The sequence below is a fragment of the Cavia porcellus genome, unplaced genomic scaffold (genome assembly GCF_034190915.1).
Source record: "Cavia porcellus strain 051 isolate PalLab524CR breed Dunkin Hartley unplaced genomic scaffold, mCavPor4.1 scaffold_31, whole genome shotgun sequence".
Classification (NCBI taxonomy): Eukaryota; Metazoa; Chordata; class Mammalia; order Rodentia; family Caviidae; genus Cavia; species Cavia porcellus.
The window spans coordinates 34,030,746-34,045,567 of NW_026947514.1; the positions used below are offsets into that span (position 1 = coordinate 34,030,746).

The window sequence follows — 14,822 nt, forward strand, 5'->3', positions numbered from 1 at the left end:
GGGAACTCAGGCCTATCCTCTACCATTTTTTATTTATTTATTTATTTATATTTTGAGAGGACTTCCTAATTTGCCCCAAAGGGACTCAAACTTGTGACCTTCCTGCCTCAGCATCCTAGAGTGCTGGGATTACAGATGTGTACATGTCCAGCTCAATCATGCACAAGGCTGAAGACAACAACAAGGAATAATGATCCTCTGGCTGATGAGTCTCCATATCCTGACCTCTGCCATCAAAAGGTGTCAATGCGGGCTGGGGATTTAGCTCAGCGGCATAAGCACCTGCCTTGCAAGCAGGTGAGTTCAATCCCCAGTACCGATTGAAAAAAAAAAAAGGTGTCATTGCAAAGTCTTTCAAAAAGAGATGAAAGGTCACCACAGGCCCAGGAGAACCTTTTGCTTCCAGAGATGGGGTAGGCATTAGAAGGTAATGGGGGGCTCTGTCTGGTTTGTTTTTTATTTTTTATAGTGCTGGGGTTGAACCAAAGACTGCCAAACTGCATCCCAGACTATTTTATAAAGGCCTCACTAGACTACTCAGGCTGGCTTTGAATTGCCATCCTCCTGCCTCAGCCTCCCAAAAAGCTGGGATCATAGGCATGCACCACCATTTTTTGACTTTTGTGTTTTTTCAGAGATATCCATAGTCTGTGCAAGCATTCATCCACATCTTGCACACACAGCACGCTATGCACACTGTACTGAGCAATATAAGTAAAAGGCTTTCTCCTGTATTAATACACATCTCTATTGCATTTTCCCTCCATGCTTTTAACAGCTTTAATGTATTCTACAGTACGGCCATTACATGATCTTATTCAAGGATTCCTTATTGACAGACATTTAGATTGTTGCTAAAATAATGCTGCAATGAATATTCAATGAATATGCATTATTTCATATATATCAGGTATACCTGAAGGACAATCCTGGAAATGGAATGCTAGGGTTAAGTGATACAGCTTTTAAACTGCCAGACAGTCCAAAGTATCTTCCCTGGAGGCTACCCTATTCATGCATATACTTCAGCCAGCAATAAGTGCCTGCTTCCCCATTGTGGAGGTCGGCTTTGAACAAGCCTTTGATAGGGGCAAGACGGCTAGGCTGGGCTGTCCAGGGAGTGCAGGACAGTGGCTCAGCACCGGCCTACTGCAAAATCACCTAAAATAGGGGTGAGGGAATCCTGTCACCTTAACATCCTCCCATACAAGGCATTCTCTAGGAGCACAGAGCGGAGTCCTGTACACAGTACACAGCCTTGCAGGGACTGGAGGAATAGCCTAGCAGGCAGGAGGCCTTGGCTTGGATCCCAGGCAGAGGGGGCGTGGTGGTAGTGTGGTAAGGAGGAAGGCACCGCAGGCGGTGGAACAGAACAGGAAGGACACAGTTCTGTCCTGCAGTTGGCGACTCCTGAAGAGGGCAGAAATGGCACCGCGTGTTTTCAGCTCAGTTGTTAGTTGCAATGAGTTTGGGATCACAGAGTGCACCTACCTCATCATAATCCAGCTCCGAGCAGGACCCCTCTGCACCCTGGGGGAGAGCAATAGTCTAATACCCACATTTGGAATCTACAAGGTTTGACTCTTCAACTCTTTAGCTACATGACCGTGGGCAAGTCACTTTTCTAGTCCTGGTTTCCTTTTATTAAATGGTGGTTAGAGACAGGAACGCTGCAGTAGTGGTGTATAAAGACCTACAATACACAGCATCTGGCACATGGAAGTCTGAAAGTAAAAAAGGATGCCTTTTCCATTCAAAGCACAGCTTGATGATCAATGCGTTCTCCCAAAACCAAGACAATGTGGGCAAGATTTACCAGGTGGAATCACGGGAGCAATCCAACGGGGAGACGACTACACTTCCACAAGAGGGTCCCCACTACCTCTGCCACCCCGATGAAGGAGCCTGGTCCCTGGGGACCGATTTCTGGGACACAAAGTTCCTAGCTGTCATCCGAAGCCCACCCTGTTTTCCTTTCGGATTGGCATATCTGTCCCTAGCAGTCGAGCCTGACCCATAAGGACCTCTGTGAGAAATATCCAGAAATGCTAGAATAACCGAAGATGAGGTGAGGAGGAGAAAGGCGAAAAGAAGCGCGCACCGACAGGACAGAAACCTGGACAACCGTCCCGAGGGCCTTTCCCGGGAGCAACTGGATCGAGCCGGTCCCACACCGCAGGTCCTCCCGAGAACGCCTGCCCTGTCCCCGTCGCGCGGGTCTCCAGGGCTCCTCGTTGCTCCCGCCGCCAGGAGCCCGCGGCCAGGTGGGGAGGCACCTGCTCCGGAGTCGCCCTCGAGCCACGGAGAGCCGGCCCTGCTCCCAGCCGAGCGCCCTCCCGGTCCGCACACCCCCGGCCCACCCCGGCCCGGACACGGGCGCGGGGCCGCTCACCTTCGTCCTCGCCGCGCACGGAGCCCTCCGGCGCCCCCGCGCGCCGCCGCCCCCGCCGCCCCAGCTACGCTCTCGCCCGAGTCCCGCGCGCCTGCCGGGTCTTCGCCGCCGGGCAGCACGGGGCGCGGTGGGCGGGGCGCGGGCGCAGCGGGGAGGGGGCTCCGCGGGCGGCGCGCACAAAGCCCCGCGCGGCGGCGCTGCCTCCCATCGGACGCGCCGCACGGCTCCCTCCGCCGCGCGCTCCGCCGGCTCCTCTGAGGTCGCTCGGTGGCTCCGCTCCGCCGGCGGCTGGCGGACGGGCACAGGAAATGACCTCAGCAGGCTCCAGCCTCCCACCTCTCTGTACCGCTGCGCTCGTGGGACACTTGCGGGATGGGGGACACCACCAGATCCTCCCACTGAAACAGGGTCCAGCGTTGGTGCGGCCACCTGTGAGAACGCAACGCCTGAATATTGAAAGCATAAGTCCTTATTTTAAACGGGTTGCCCAGCTGTGTTGTAGTTTGGGGGAGAAAAGGGGGCAGAGTCAAGCACAGTCCAAAGAGTAATTTGCTTGCTTTTGTGTGTATTTTTTTATATTAAAGGAGAAGGCCAGGGAGCCAGAAAAAGTATGGCTCTCATCAGCAAGCCCTTGTAATTCAGGCATTTGTCCTCCTTCGGCTCATCCATTATAATCTCACACCCAGGGGACTGGTTAGGTGGGTATGGGGTAGGAAGATGCAAATGAACAACTGCAGGGACAGAGCTTTCCTGGCTAAGATGTAGCTCAGTTGAGTGCGTCATTAGCGTGCACCAAGCCCTGAGCACGATCCCCAGTGCCAACAAAACAAGAAGAATGAGGAGGAGGCAGAAAAAACAGTGCGTTCTTCCCCACTCCAATCTTTCAGTCAAGGCCTGCACAAAAGCAAATCAACACCAGGGCCTGTTTCTCCAAGTGGGTGTTGGAAGAGTCAAGTACCTGAGAAAAGTCCCTTGGCCCCACCCTAGGTTCGAATGTGAACTTCTAGGGGTGGAGCTGGGGACTTACCCTTTGAACTAGCTCCCCAGGTGGATTCTCTTTCACTAAGGAAAACTGTCACCCTGGGCCAATGGAGCTCCAAAGGCTGAACTTGAATTTATAAATGGCTTTATAGCTCAAGGAGATTGAGCTAGATCAGTCGGATTCTGTGGAACCCTGGACTCTGCTGTCCCCTTCAGCAGTCCAAAAGTTACCCAAGGAAACCCAAAAACAAGTCCTCGGATTCCAAAGAGGAGGCTCATTCATTCAGTAGTACACAAAGCTAACACTGTCCCCTTGTCCCCAGATCACCCATGTCAAACACAAGTATTGTGAAAATTTTGTGTATATATCTTTTCAAGGTATTTTAGGCATACATAAAAATTCATGCATTCAAGATATATGAATAGATACCTATTTGTGTGCATATATTCACTTCTGCCTTTTAACACACGCTTTATTTCTCTTAATATCTGTTGTCTCTAAGTTGGCATATTAGCACACCTGGAGCTGCCTTGCCTGTCTAATGGTTTCTTAATATTTTTAGTAATGAATATTTAAGATGTTTCCTATCTTTGCCTCTTACATATCTGACTACAATGAATGCCTTTGTACATATTTCTTGTTATGTATGTGCAACTGTCCATATGATTTAATACTTTAAGACAGACCTCTGAGCCAATCATGGTGGCCCACATGTGTAATTCTGGCACTCTAGGAAGCTGAAGCTGAAAGATGGTGATTTTGAACCCAGTGTGGGCAACTTAATGGTTCAGTGAGACCCTGTCTCAAAATTTAAAAAGGGTTTAGACATAGCTCATGGCAAAAGTCCTGGGTTCAGTCCCTAATACTGAAGAAAAATACACACATGCGTGCACACACACACACACACACACACACATATGCACACAGTAGGCAAAGAAAAGAGGTTGCTGCCTCTAAGCACAATGCAAATTTTAACTTTTAAAAGATGGTGCCATGCCTGTAATCCCAGCACTCAGGAGGCTGAAGCAGGAAGATCATAGCAAATTTGAGAGGAGCCTGGGCTACAAACTGAACTCAAATCCGGTTTAAACTGCATAGTGAAACTCTGTCTCAAAAAGACAAAAAAACAAAACAAAACAAAATAGCCAGTGGCCCTCTAAGGAAGCTGTACCAACCTGACTTGTATCAGTATATTTCAGTACCCCTTCCTTTCCTCCAACCTGGGCCAGTGACATGATTTTTCCCCAAATAAAACTTTTTAAGAGGAAAAACTAAACAAACTATTATGTGTAGGATTTTATTCTGTTGTATTTTATGTATTTATTTAGCTATTTTTGCAATACTGTGAACTGAGCCCAGGGCCTTCTCACTGAGCTACATCCCCAATCTTTTTTTAAATTCTTCTTTATTTTGACAGGTTCTCCTTAGTTTGCTAAATTACCCACACCATGTTTAAAGTTGTGACCCTCCTCCCTCAGCTTCCCAGAATACTGAGATTACAAGCATGTCAGGCTTGTGTCACCATACCTAGCTATGTTTATAAAGATTGTAGAAGACTTTTAGGGAAAACTAAGAATACCACTTAGGAGGTTGAAGCAGGAGTTCAAAACCAGCCTGAACTACTACTGAAAGCTATCGCAAACACAAACAAACAAACCCAATCCAACCCAACCACTATTATCTCAGAGAGAAAGTATTAGTGTGACTTCCATGTGACCTCTCCTTGCTTCGGGCTCTCTTAATTCCAGTTGTGTAATTTGGGCAAATTCCTTAGCCACTCTGGGATTTAGTATTTTTAACTTTTCAATTTCCTTATCTTCTTCCTTCCCTTTTTTGTTTTTCTTTTTAGTGGTGAGGTTGTAATTGTTTGTTTCCATACAGAGTCTTGTGTGCTGCCCAGGTTGGCCCCAAACTCTCAATCCTCCTGTCTCTGCTTCCCGAGTTCTAGGATAACCGGCATGTACTGGTCAGTTTTCTTATCTTTAATGTGAGAATCATAATGACTCTTTGAGGTTAGTTTGAAGATTAAATCAAATAGCCAGGCGTGCTTGTAATCTCAGCACTCAAGAGGCTGAGGGAGTAGAATCCAAGCGAGTTCAAGGCCAGCCTGGACTGCATAGAGAGATCCTGTCTAAAACAAAACCAAACTAAAAAAGATTAAATCAAATTATAGAATTATATATCTTGGAATCCAACAAATGATACTGGTTTTTTTCCCCTAACTTTTTTGAGGGTACTGAGAATTGAACATAGGGCTTCTCATATATTAGGTAAGCATATTACACCCCAGCTTTTAAAAATTTGCTTTGAGACAAGGTCCCATTAAATTGCCCAAACTGGCCTCAAAGTTATGATTGCCCTGCCTCAGTTTAAAATGACAAGCATGCACCATCATGCCCAGCTTCTCTACCATTTTATTTTTTCCCAATGTTTTATTTTAAAATGTGCAAACTTAATAGAAGCTGCAAAGAAATGGTACCTTAAATACTCACATGCTCAAATACTCCTTATTAGGGTTTACCAACTGTTAACATATTGCCACAATTACTTTTATTATTACGTGAGCCACATTCCAATGTCTCCTCCGGTGGCCGCAGTGTCTTTCACAGCTGTGTCTATAGCTCTTCTATTTATCCTTACCGACCCTTACCATACACTCACCAGAGTGAAGGATGGTTTCTTCCTGAGCCGGCAGGCGCTAGGCCAGCAGGGTCTACTGCAGGCAGAAGAGTTTCCCAGCTTACACTCGGGGTCCTCTTGTCTGCCTTCTTTGCCAACTTTGAGAAAGATGCTTTCTCTGCCCAACTCTAGCCACCCCAGAGAGCATCTGAAAAAGTTCTTGCTGCCCACTCTGCCTGCCTCCCAAGGGTCTTCTCATGGGGTCCTTCATCATCTGGGGCAGCCATGCTGGCTTAGGGAAGCCTGGATCTAGGGACACCCTCAGCCCCAGCCCTTCACATCACCCTGAGCAGGAAGCAGCTGAGGAAAAGGGTAGAGGAAAAAGGAAGGACACAACTTCTGGACTAAACCCAACTTCTCTTCTAAGGGTTTTTTTGTTTGGTTTGGTTTGGTTTGGTTTTGGTCTTTTGATTTTTCTTTTTTGGAATCAGGAATCGAACTCAGGGCCTCGAACTTACCAGGCAGGCAATGTGCTGTTGTGTTATAGGCTCAGCTCTCCAACTTCTCTTTTGTGTTAAACATAACCCAGGACAAGCTATCCAGCTCCGAACACAATGGAGAACGTAACCAGGTAACCCATCTTATACACAAAAAGTCTCTGGGTACATGCCCTGTGTTCTTCTGCCACCCCAGGTGTCCCAATCCTAATTACCATGTCATCGACTATACAGTTTATTTTATTTTATATTTTACTTTTTCTATTTATTTATTTTTTGGTACCAGGGATCAAATTCATGACGTCACGTTTGCTAGGCCTGTACTGTTGAGCTGAATCGCTGGTCCAGTTTTATTTATTTATTAATTGAGTTTTTTTATTTTTGGTTTATTTACTTATTGGTTTTTTGGTTTACTTATTTATTTATTGGTTTTGTTTTTCCTTTTTTCTTTTCTTTTCTTTTTTTTTTTTTTTTTTTTGAGATGGGGTCTTGCTATGCAGTTCAGTCTGACCTTAAACTCACTTCGTAGCCAGGCTGACTTCAAACTCATAGCAATCTCCCTGCCTCAGCCTCTTGAGTGCTGGGATTACAGGTGTGCACCATCAGGCCCGAGTGATGCCCCACCTCTCCTCTCTACCTTTGCCCTCTGTGGACTTTGGACACCGTGACAGTTCCTCCAAGGGCCATGAAAGAGGACAGAGCCAAAGCACTCACTGGCAGAGGCAAAACCTGAGACCAACCTCTCAATCCCATCCTAAACCCTAGCAAAACCTTCGGCACCCAGCCTCCTTGGGGCCTGAGCTCTTCTCCCCAGGCCCTCCCACTCTGTGGAGCACACTTTCACTGTCAGTGTCTTCGATCTTGGCAGTCCTTTGGGTGTCCTGCTCAACTGTTTGTTCAGAACATCAAGAACTTGGATGATCCTGCCTCCTCCACTCCGCCCCCATCTAGAAACAATCTCACCCAGAAATGAATCCCTGTGGGCCTCCACCTTGCCCTGCCTCTAATTTAACCCTGAGATGAGGAGAAACTTGTCTTTGGTGACCCAGTCTTTCTGGCTTAAGGCCCGTTTTATGTAAGCTTTCAGTGGAATTGAGACTGAGGATCAAGCTCTGGCTGCAGGCCAGATTCAGACAATCACATCAGCTGACAGTGACATCTCTTCTTCTCTTCCTCGCTCCCTTTCATTCATTCACCTACGGTAGCTGACTTTGAAGTTGTTCCAGGTGCTCTATAAGATGCCCCTGACTGTAAGCTGGGAAAAGCCACATCCTTGTGCCCCGTCCTGCTGTAAAATGAGAAAACTATTTCCTAGCCCAGTTACCCTTGAGTTTAAACTATCTGAAAGTTGGAGAAACAGGCAGGATTATGAGGAAGTTACCACTACAGAAAGAGGTTCTGCTAAACTGAAATAAAGAAAAGACCATCTTGGGTACCACCTGGCTAGTGCTGAGGTAGTGGGGGAGAGCAAGAAGGGATGGGAACTGGGGAACACAGGAGCCTGCTGGAAAGACCCCCGGAACCCTCGGAGGAGCCATGGAGAAGTGGCACTCAGCACAACACCAAAAGTTTGTTTCTGTTGGATGTAGTTCGTTGTTTCCAGGTGACCTGAGAAAGCAGGGTGGGACAGAGACAGGAAGAGTGCCACCGTGTGCTCTGGGTTGGAGGAGCGCTTTTGTGGGAGGGAGATGAGGCACTCATGGCAACCAGTCTGAGCCAGTTTTTGCTTTGGTGCTGGTTGGATTCTTTTATTAACTATAGGACCTGCAAGCTGAGCACGGTAGAGGCCATTTATCTCCTCCTCTGCAACTGCTTACAGGTAGGCTATTAGGGGCTGGGGATTTAGCTCAGTGGCATAAGCGCCTGCCTTGCAAGCCTGTGGTCGTGAGTTCGATCCGTGGTACCGGTAAAAATACCAAAAAAAAAAAAAAAAAAGAAATATAATTCACACAGGTGGGCTATTAAATATGACTAACCCTAAGGCCAGCCTTGGTGGTGCACGCCAATGACCCTATCGCTTGAGTACTAAGGCAAGATGGCTGCTGTGAGTTCAAGGCTGGCCTTAATTACATTGTGAGATCCTATGCCAAAAAAAAAAAGGGCTAAGGCCAAATTTTGCCAAATATACATACATTGGAAAGCAGACACAAACCCACCTAACCTTCCAGGAAGGCAGACAGTTGGCCTGGTTTGGTTTTTAACATTCATTTATGAATCGAGGGCAGTAGAGCCCCCCTAATCTTCCGGGCCAGCTCCATATTGTGAAACCACTTATTTCACCAGTAAAAGATTATTTCTAGTATCTTTCAAGCACATTAAGCCATTGGGTGTAGATCTGGATGGTCTTTGAAGTGCTTATATAACTGAGCTCTGGAGTGGAGTGCAGATTCCTGATTAAGCCACGTCAGATGCTAGCTCCCTGTTCTGGGGATAGAGGAGGACTCAGTTTACATACACACTCGTGAGGTTTAAACTCAAATGTTTAAAAAATAAATTTTTTTTTGTCTTTTTTGTTTTTATCAGTACCAGGGATCAAACTCATGACCACACACTTGCAAGGCAGGCGCTTATGCCGCTGAGCTAAATCCCCAGCCCCCTAAAAAATAAATTTCTACTAGAGTTGATATTACATTATCCTCGTGCTAATCAGTATTTATTTATCAGGAGGAAGATGATGAGATACCAGCCAAGGGGAGTGGGGAGAGGGAGGAACTGCCTTGTTGGGAAATGCTGCGCCTGGCCAGGTCAAGTCTCCACTAAGTAGACACTTAGAGGACTGCTGGGTGATAGCACTGGGCTGCCGAAAATCAAGGGAACCCGGGAACTGGCCAGAACACAGTTCAAATTCTAGCATCACCACTTAGATGGTGATGTAGTCCTTGAGGCAGTTAAATTTTCTGAGTTAATTATTTATAAAATAGTGATAGTAATCATTTTTGTCACTTAGGGTTGTTGAAAGGATTCAGTGAGATAGTACGATATCTGTTATGTGATTTACAAGTAGTAGCTTTTTGTTATAATCAGTCTTCAAACAAATACGTGAGATCTAATGGCCCAGTAGAGCATGTGCCACCTACCAGAGGGGGATATAAAGATGCTCAAGCAGCCTGTCTGTTGTGAGAGGCTGTGATAGGCAGAAGCTGGAGAGAGGAGTAACTCTAGGAGAACTGGTGAAATGTTTGACAATTCATCATCCCCTAAAAACCCCACTTTCAGGCCAATTTATGTTCTCTCAGCAGGGCTCAGGGCTTTGAGGAGCCCTCTCCTGCTTTACCCAAACCCTCACAAGTCAAAGCAGCCCTTCTTCCGTTGGGAAAAGAAGGAAGGGGAGTATGAAAAGGAAGCGGAATAGAAAGGTCTCAAGTTCCAGGAGCTCTTGGGCTATTTATTTATCTATTTATTTTAGATAGAGTCTCACTATGCAGCCCAGGCTGACCTCGCACTCACTGGGATCCTTCTGCCTCAGCGTCTTGAGTGCTGGAATTACAGGCATGCACCAATAGGCCTGGTAATAGCATAGTTTCTTTAGACAAGGCTCACCAATCAAAAGTATTCCAGGTTCTTCTTGTCTCAAAGAATCGGATGAGATAAGCCAATAACAGTACCAAAAAACATATTTGAAAGTACAAAGAAAAAAAAAAAAAACATGATAGGGGCTGGGGATTTAGCTTAGTGGCATAAGCACTGTCTTGCAAGCAGGCAGTTGTGAGTTCAATCCCAGGTACCGGTAGAAAAAAAAAAAAAAAAAAAAGAAAGAAAGAAAGTACAAAGTAGGGCTGGGGATTTAGCTCAGCGGCACAAGTGCTTGTCTGGCAAGTGCCAGGTCATGAGTTCAATCTCCGGTACCAAAAAGAAAGTACGAGGAAAATGGGTATGGGAGAAACCAGCTCTGCAGAGCTAGCCTGGAGTGAACAGAGAAAAAGAGGGTAAATGCAAAACTAAAAGTACACATCTTTCATCAGTGTGTACATGGTAGGTATGGGCTACTGAGCTAACAAATGTGCTAGCAGCCACTGCTTTTTTATGCCATCCACATAAGAGCACACGAGAAGGCCTACATACAGGGTCCTGGCTTTGTCCTGGGACCTTGTAATTGAAGGTTCTCCCCATTTCCCCCAGCCGGTTTTGGCCTACCGTATCTCTTGCATCACTCCTGCCTCAGGCTCCCAAGTGCTGGGACTGCAGGTGTGTGCCACCACACCTGGTTGAACCTTTGGGTTAGCTCTGACCCAGTTTCTGCCTCAGGAGCCAGGGGCAGAAGTTAGTAGCAGTCAGTGACAGAGAAATCCTCACGACACTATTTACTGTTGACTCTCTGAGAGCAATTGGGTGACCACAGGGCAGGTCAGAGAATCTTAGGTTCACTGTACAAGCACCCCAAGAGGGTGACAATTGGACTTGCAGTGAAGAGCAGAGGAGGCAGGAAATGAAATGGTTAAGGCAGAATCTGCGTGCGTGTGTTTGTGTGTGTTTTAACTTTGAACACGTGGTCATCTTCCATTTATTCATTCAGTTACAAACATACTTACTGAGCACTTGCTATTTTCCAGGCTCTGTGCTAAGAAGCAAAGTATGACAAATATGACCCAATGAACTCAGGGCCAAGGCTCTAGAGCTGGCTGTGCCTGACCTGGATTCTTGGCTCTTCCCAGCCAAAACGTAGTGTGAAACTCCTGCGGTGAGGACACTGCTGTGAATGAGCTGTCTGTGCAGCTGGGGAGCCAGAGAGCCAGGCAGGGAGGTGGAGGGGAGACAGTTCCCTCTGTAGACAGGAGTCAGTGATCCTCCCTAAGAAGGTGGCTACAAAGTAGAGACAGGGCTAGAAATGTAGCTCAGTGATATACTGTACAAGGCCCTGGGTTCAGTCCCCAGCACTGCAATAATTAAATAAATAGTGGAGATAAAGTGTTTGCCCCAGGGCCTGGCATCGACGCCTCTTACTAAAATATTTTTAACTATTGTTAAACAAGGAGGATCTTGAAGGTATAAAAGCATAAATGGCAATCCAAAGATTAGGGACTTATAAGCTAACACAGAGGGGATGGGTGGAGAAGGGTGGCCTAGTCGAGAAGGATTTTGATGAGGAGGTAGGCAGCAATTCCAAATGTAACCTCATCTTATAAAATCCTGAGGGCACTGATTGAAAGTACAGACTCCAGGCGGGAGCCTGGCCATTTGGGTCAGTAGGCCTAGGACCTGCCAGGTATCACACATACATCGCATTCTGACACTTCAATGATCTCAGAGGCAACAGGTCTAGCAAGGAGCATGGGGTAAAACTGATATCACAACATCGAGTATCAGTGCAGAGATCTGTCCAGTGCAGCTGCAGGTCCTGTGAGCAAGAGACAGCCAAGTGGAGAGCGGCCCAGCAGGATGCGAGCGGACAGGGAGGGAGAAGGGGAGGCTGAGTTGGGAGCCGCCATAAGACTCAGGGAAATAAAGCCTTGATCCAGACATTCCACTGAAATTTGAGATTCTTTTAGAGCCTGCGACATCATGGCTTTATACCAGCTGTCTTCTCCATCAGCTTTAATCAAAGATGAAAACAATGGCTGCTCACATCCACTGGGAGGGAGGAGCTGGGCAGGGACAGCTCCAACTAGGTATCAGGTTCTCAAGCTGCCCGGAGGCTCAATGTGGGAGAAACAGGTTCTGAGAAACCAAGGAAACTCAGGCCAGTCAGGGTGCTGCCTTCTTCTCTGTGGTGCATGTGTGGCAGCTCCAAACACATGGGTTTTCAAGGTGACAGTGTGGGGCCTCTGCTGTCCCACTTCCAGAGTGCAGCTCTGGCACTTGGCTCAATTCTGGGCTCTTAGGAAGAACAGTACTCAGTGTATTCCGCCCATTATTGTCTCTTCCACCCGTGAGTGACAGACCCCAGCTGAGAAAAGTCTTCGCACCCTTGACCTCCTCTCCAAATGTGACTCATCTGAGCTCCCACGAGTTCATGTTACAAGTCTTGGAGGTACCATTCTACTCTCCCATGGTCAGCACTCACTTGTCGTAGACACACTGTGGGCCAGGATTTAGGAGAGGGACATCATGGAGAGGAGAGCCCGGTCCACGGTGGCTGGGCCCATGAGGGCTTTCCTTTTCCTGAGAGGAAGAGGCCTGTGACCTGGGTGTGGGGCCTGACACAGGGCTGTGAGGGCCTCTGAGGATAGTCTCAGCAGGGCCTGTGCCTCTGCATGTTCAACAGACAACAGGAGCAGGGCCTTCATGGCTGCCTGTGCGTCTGGAGTCGATTAGGATACTTCCCAGGATCTGGGAAAAGGACCTGTAAAGCTTGTCCTTGGCTGGAGTGTCCTTGCGAGATGGCAATCGAAGCAGCATCACCAAACATCCCTGGGTCACAACCAGCCATTCCAGAGAACAAGTGGAATCTGTACAATTTCACTGAAAAACAAGACGCTTAGAGCTGATATTTATAGAGGGCTCACTAATGTTCCAGGCACCTAATAAATGTTTTACAAGAAATTATAAAGAAAAAGTAAGATGAGAGATAGCGCTCCAGACTGAGTCTGAAGGAGGAGGAGGTTCATGAGCTGACCGCCAGCCTGGTCTGCGTTGTGCAACTCTGTTTTACAAAAAGAAAAAAAAAAAAAAAAAAAAAAGAAGATGATTAAAAAGGAAAAGAAAACCATTTTATAATGAATGATCTTAACTCCCCCAATTCTCTGGGCCTGGAATCATTTTTATCTTGGTTTCCTAAATGAATAAACTGAGGCTCTCTGAGGTCCAGGGGCCTGGCCAAGCTTGTATTCTATGCTTCTGGCCTGCTTCACAGGGGCACAGGCCCCTGCAGTGCACCTTCAGGCCTGAGTGGCTGCCGTAAGGAGCCAAGTACCCCAGCAGTCACAGGAGAGGGAGAGGTGAACTGTGTACCCGGGGCCCAGCAGCCTTCCCTTCCGCCAGGGCCTTAGCCTGGAACCAGTAGGTCGCAGGCTCATGTGACTGTCAGGACTTCACTGTGCTGCGCTTCCTGTTCATGGCTTTTAGGAGGAGCAGCAGGGCTCTCCCTCTTCAGGGTGCTTTCTTTGCCAGCTCCTTTTGTGAAAGGAGATTAGTTCAGATAATTTAACCAGTCCTCCCACTCCAAATCCCGGTCCTGACCTGCCAAAGGCGGAAGGCTAGCTCTCACTGCCACCTAGTGGTGAGGCTGGCCTGTTTATTTTCTTAACAGCCCAGTTGCATCCAGGGCCGCTGATTATTTTGGTCGCCCTGAAAGGGTTCATGAGCTCTTCGTGTCTTGTTCCTGTTCAACTTTGTCTTGTTCAGCTCTTCAAGTAAGAGCTGATGTAGGAGGATCTCAAATTCAAAGACAAACATGGGCAATTTAGCAAGTTAAACCCAGCCAGGTGTGGTGGCACATGCATGTAAACCTAGCACTGAGGAAGCTGAGGCAGGAGGATCGCCTCAAGTCTGAGGCCAGCCTGGTCTACATAGTGAGTCCAAGGCCAGCCTGAATTGCCTAGTGAGACCATGTCTCAAAAAATAAAGTAAAATAAAATAAAGGGTGGGGATATATTCCAGTGCAAAAGCCCTAGGTTCAACCCCCAGCTCCCCTGCCCTTCCAAACTAAAAAGACTAGGATGAAGCAGGGAAAATGAAAATAACATTCTGCCCTCTTACTCCTCACTTGAAACAATGTGCACCTTCTCCTTCTATGCAAAGCACAAGATCTAAAGCACGGTGCTCAGCAATCAGTTGGAGACTTTCCAGCAGACCTGTTATGCACCTATGTGACATAGGCAGAGGACAGGAAGAGACTGCACAAAGTCCAAAAAAACCAGGCATGGTGGCACACGCCAGTAATCCTAGCACTGGGGAGGCTGAGGCAAGAGGATCACTTTGAGATCATGGTCAGTTTGGGCTACATAGTTCAAGGTCAGCCTGGAATATGTAACAAGACTGTCTTAAAAGAAAACAAAATCCACCCTTTGGGTTAAGCACCATCTGGGCTCTGCCATGGATAAATGACAGAAAAATGAGCTGGAACTAGATTGCTGACCTCTGTACTGTGTTAGGACAAGTAGAAGTGAAGTTTGGAGTTTTCAGAGGGCTGCTATAGGACGTGCATCTTTTTAAAAGAAGCTTCTGCACTTCTACCTTCTAAACTCCTTGGTCGAGGTCCAGAAGAATACTAGTCTGCTTCCCTTTTCAGAGTGGACCTATCCAAAGGAGAAGGGTAAAAGCGACAGACAGGTCTCTTACACAAGAAGGGGTGAGGTAGGTTGCTGCATGCTTCCAAGAGACATTGCTCCGGGAGTGAGCAGAGCAGTGCTCCTTCCACACGTGCCCTGCTTCCACATTGGCCACAGGGGAAACT

General features: G+C 47.3%; 1 protein-coding gene across 3 annotated transcripts in view; it reads right to left on the minus strand.

Annotated features, from left to right (window-relative positions):
• Positions 1-2,694, minus strand: part of Plekhh1 (pleckstrin homology, MyTH4 and FERM domain containing H1) — a 46,751-nt gene extending 44,057 nt beyond the window's left edge. Inside the window, exon 1 of one of the 3 annotated variants that reach the window (XM_003472361.5) lies at positions 2,393-2,679. The gene's annotated coding sequence lies outside the window, so the exon portion shown is untranslated. Of the gene's footprint in view, positions 1-2,392 lie in introns of all 3 variants that reach the window. The other 2 variants (XM_063241168.1, XM_063241169.1) reach the window with 2 other exon arrangements.
• Between the last annotated feature and the right edge of the window lie 12,128 nt (positions 2,695-14,822).